A 5,075-nucleotide genomic window follows, 5' to 3' on the forward strand; every position below is an offset into this window, starting at 1 on the left:
ATAAAACCCAAAACTTAGGGAATTACTGGCCTGCAGGTTTGAGGTCTCAACTTCTCCACACAACAGTCATTCTTTAGCCTCTGTCACCTTTCCCGCCCCAGTCCTCTGTCTTGCCCTGTCACCCCTATAGCATCATGACCCCTCCCGTTTCTGCCTCAGCAGCACTGCCAGCCTCCTCAGGTGCCAGGCTGGCTCTAGGCTTTACACCTTTGCTCATCCTCTGCCTTGGCTGACATTTCCATATTTGTTTTTTCTTGTCTTTTTTACTGTCATTCAAACGCCCATTCATTCTTCAAACACACTCCCTCCTGGTGTGCCCTCGAGAATTCTCTCCAAGCACCTGCAGCATGTCAGTGCTGGTTCTCCTGTTTGACCTCCAGGCTTGCCATGGGTAAAATTGTGGACATTTCCCTAAGATAGGTGAGGGTTATTTGTAATGTTTTACTGTTACTAACAAAGCTGCCTTAGACATGCTTGTACCTGTCTTTCTGGGCACTTGTGCAAGAGGTTCTCAAGGAGATTTCTGGAAGGGAATTACTGGGTCAGAAGGTTTGTGCAGCTTCACCTTTGCCAAGCATTGCTAAGCTGTCTCCAAATTGATTACACTGATATATACTACCATCAGCAAGAACTCACACCTGATTTATCCATGTTCTTGCCAGCACTTGATGTAATCAGGCTAATTATTTTTCTAAACTGATAGCTATGCAATTTCAATTATCTTTTAGCTAATTACTAACACAGGTAAAATCATTCTATAATCCACTCGGGTTTCCTGTTCTGTGAATTGTTCAGAAATATCCTTTGTTTGCTATATGCTATAGGGGTGACAGGGCAAGACGGAGGACTGGGGCGGGAAAGGTGACAGAGGCTAAAGAATGACTGTTGTGTGGAGAAGTTGAGACCTCAAACCTGCAGGCCAGTAATTCCCTAAGTTTTGGGTTTTATTACTGACTTGTAATTCTTTACTGACTTGTAATTCTTTACGTATTTTCTTACTGACTTGTAATTCTTTACATATTCTGGATATTAATCTTTTACCTGCCCTCTACACCACAAATTTCTCCTCTCTGTTTGTGGCTGGTCTTTTAACTTGGCCTATGGAGTTTTCTATTGTATAGGAGTTTTACATTTTAATACAACCAAATTTAACAATCTTTTCCTTCATAACTTAAACTTTTTATGTATTGTCTAATGACTTCTTCCCCATCCCAAGTTTATAAAATATTACATATATTTTTGTGTAAAACATTGAGAGTTTTACTTTTTACATTTGGGTCTTTATTCCTGAATTTATTTTTTGGTAAGGTGTAAAAAAGAAATCTACTTTTATATTTTCCTACATATATAATCAAATTGTATAAATATTCACTTAGTGGATTTGACTCAAATCCTTTAGCTCTCGTTGTAGCTGTGTGTCACAGGTTTGATTGCTACTATTTTCACTGTTACTATTATAAATGTTTTCTAACACCCATTATGATTTCTTTGTTGAACTAGGAATTTTATAGAAGTGTGTCTATATTGTCCAAATGTAGGAAGGTAGAATGCTTTGTCTATTTTTTATTAATTTCATACCTATGAAATTAATTGTGTGTTGTGCTTGTATAATCTGGTCTAATCATATGAACTGGGATTTTTTGGTATTTTTTGAAACTTGTTTTATGGTTAGTACATGGTAAATTTTTATAAATATTCCAGAATGCTTGAAAGAATGTATGTTCTCTAATAGTTGGGAGCCAAGTTTTGTATTCTTTCACTTACACCAATCTTACTGCCTATACTATTCTATCTTTTCCCATAGGATTATGGATTTCTCCTCATAGTGCTGTACATTTTTGGTCTCTCTATATATACATTTAAGTCTAGGTGATTGCATACTACTGGGCTTTCTGAGGAGATCTCCCACAAATAGTACCCTATTCGCTGCCTGGATCTGATGAAATTGAGAAATAAAACAAAACATAAAGATACAGCTTAAAATATCACCTTTACTTTTAATTTGATTATTGAAAACCTCCTCCATGGTGAGTGCGCTCTGGTGCTCACCCTATAAATAACTGTCCTTAAATCAACACAAGGATACCCCAGAATTGTTGCAGGTTTAGTTCCAGACCACCACAACAAAATGAATATCACAATAAAGTGAGTCATGTGAATTTTTTGGTTTCCAGTGCATGTAAAATTATGTTTACATGATACCGTTGTGTATTAAGTGTGCGACAGCATTAAGTCTAAAAAATAATGTATACACCTTAATTTTAAAATAGTGTATTGCTAAAAGAATGCTAATCATCACCTGAACCTTCAGAGAGTCACAACCTTTTTGCTGGTGGAGGGTCTTGCCTCGGTGTTGACAATTGCTGACTGATCAGAGTGGTGGCTGCTGACGTTTTGGGTGGCTGCGGCAATTTCTTAAAATAGGACAATGAACTTTGCCACTTTGATTAACTCTTCCTTACATGAAAGATTTCTCTGTAGCATGCAGTGCTGTTTGATAGCATTTTACCCACAATATAACTTCTTTCAAAACTGGAGTCGATCCTCTCAAATCCTGCCACTGCTTTATCAACTAAGTTCATGGGATATTCTGAATCTCTTGTTGTCATTTCAACAATGTTCACAGCATCTTCACCAGGAGTAGTTTCCATCTCAAGAAACCACTTTCTTTGCTCATCCATAAGAAGCAACTGCTCATCTGTTAATTGTTTCATGAGATTGCAGCAATTCAGTCATATCTTCAGCCTCTACTTCCAATCCTAGTTCTCTTACTATTTCCACCACATCTGCAGTTATTTCCTCCACTGAACTCTTGAAGCCCTCAAAGTCATCGATGAGGCTTGAAATCAACTTCTTCCAAATTCCTGTGAATGTTGGTATTTTTACCTTCTCTCATGAATCACAAATGTTCTTAATGGCATCTAGAATGGTGAATCCTGTCCATAAGGTTTTCACTTAACTTTTCCCAGATCAATCAGAGGAATCACTATTTATGGCAGTTATAGCCTTACAAAATGTATTTCTTAAATAATAATATTTAAAATTCAAAATTACTCCTTGATTCATAGGTTGCAAAATCAGTATTATGTTAGCAGGCATGAAAACATGAATCTCCTTGTACATCTCCATCAGAGCTCTTGGATGACCAGGTGCATTTTCAATAAGCAGTAATATTTTGAAAGGGATCTTTTTTTCTGAGCAGTAGGTCTCAACAGCGAGCTTAAAATATTCATCAAGCCATGCTGTAAACAGATGCACTGTCATCCAGGCTTTGTTGTTCCATTTATATAGCACAGACAGAATTGATTTCACATAATTCTTAAGGGCCCTAGGATCTTCAGAATGGTCAATGAGCACTGTCTTCAACTTCAAGATACCAGCTGAATTCAACCCTAACTGAAGAGTCACTCTATACTTTGAAGCTTCGAAGCCAGACATTGACTTATCCTCTGTAACTGTGAAAGTCCTAGATGGCACCTTCTTCCAATAGCAGTTTGCTTCATCTGCATTGAAGATCTGTTGTTTAGTGTAGCCACCATCAATTAACTTAGCTAGATCTTCTGGATAATTTGCTGCAGCTTCTACATTAGCACTTGCTGCTTCACTTTGAACTTTTATATGGTGGAAATGGCTTCTTTCTTTAAACCTCATGAACCAACCATTGCTAGCTTCCAACTTTTCTTCTGCAGCTTCCTCACCTCTCTGTTTCCATAGAATTGAAGAGAGTTACAACCTTGCTCTGGATTAGGCTTTGCCTTAAGGGAATGCAGTGGTTGGCTTGATCTTCTATCCAGACCACTCGAACTTTCTCCACATCAGCAATAAGGCTGTTTCACTTTATTATCATTCATGTGTTCATGAGAGTGACATTTTTAATTTCCTTCAAGAATTTTTCCTTTGCATTCACAACTTAGCTAACTGGTACAAGATACCTAGCTTTTGGCCTATCTTGGCTTTCAACATGCCTTCTTCAGTAAGCCTAATCATTTCTAGCTTTTGCTTTAAAGAGAAAGACATGTGTCTCTTCCTTTCACTTGAACATTTAGAAACCATTGTAGGGTTATTAACTAGTCCAATTTCAATATTGCTGTGTCTCAGGGAGTACAGAGACTTGAGCAGAAGAAGAGAGATGGGTTAACGGCTGGTCAGTGGGGCAGTCAGAACACACACATTTATTAAGTTCTTACATGGTGTAGTTTGTGCCTCCCAAAAACAATTACAATGGTAACATCAAAGATCATTGATCATTGATCGTCATTACAGAATAACAATAATGAAAAAGTTTGAAATATTGCAAGAATTATCAAAATGTGATGCAGAAATATAAAGTGAGAACATGCTGCTGGAGAAATTGTGCTAATAGACTGTCATTGTAACAAATCTTCAGTCTGTTAAAAACACAATACCTGTGAAACACAGTTAAGCAAAGCACAATAGTGCAAGGTAGGCCTGTATAGATTTATACCTCAAGGCAACTTTCCTTCCATACAAAGGGGAAACCAGATATATTCCAGATGTTCCTCCCACTGGGGTGGCTTCCCTTTATCACAGTTCTTAAGGGCATTCCTGGGTAGAATTGCACTGCCACGCAGGAGCCATCATCCACTTCCAGCCAGCACCAATATACTATGGACATCCATTTCAACGCTGGGCCTCTGGTTATTCTTTGTCTATTAATTGGTCATTTAAAATGTTCCATAGGGGGCCAGACATGGTGGCTCACACCTGTAATCCCAGCACTCTGAGAGGCCAAGACAGGCAGATCACCTGATGTCAGGAATTCCAGACCAGCCTGACCAACATGGCAAAACTCCCATCTCTACTAAAAATACAAAAAAATTAGCCAGGCATGGTGGCATGCTCCTGAAGTCCCAGCTACTCAGGAGGCTGAGGCAGCAAATCACTTGAACTGGGGGACAGAGGTTGCAGTGAGCTGAAATCGTGCCACTGCACTCTAGCCTGGGTGACACAGTGAGACTCCATCTCAGAAAAAAAAAAATGTTCCATAAGGTTGTAGCTATGGGTTGAGGGTGTGGTGGCAAAGGAGTAGTAACTGATACCATGGGAATCCAAGC

At 38.7% G+C, this 5,075-nt stretch overlaps 1 pseudogene; it reads right to left on the bottom strand.

Annotated features, from left to right (window-relative positions):
* Positions 1-2,288: 2,288 nt before the first annotated feature.
* On the bottom strand, positions 2,289-4,411 carry LOC139361379 (tigger transposable element-derived protein 1-like; annotated as a pseudogene).
* Between the last annotated feature and the right edge of the window lie 664 nt (positions 4,412-5,075).

This window comes from Macaca nemestrina, unplaced genomic scaffold (assembly GCF_043159975.1).
Source record: "Macaca nemestrina isolate mMacNem1 unplaced genomic scaffold, mMacNem.hap1 Scaffold_46, whole genome shotgun sequence".
NCBI classification, from domain to species: domain Eukaryota; kingdom Metazoa; phylum Chordata; class Mammalia; order Primates; family Cercopithecidae; genus Macaca; species Macaca nemestrina.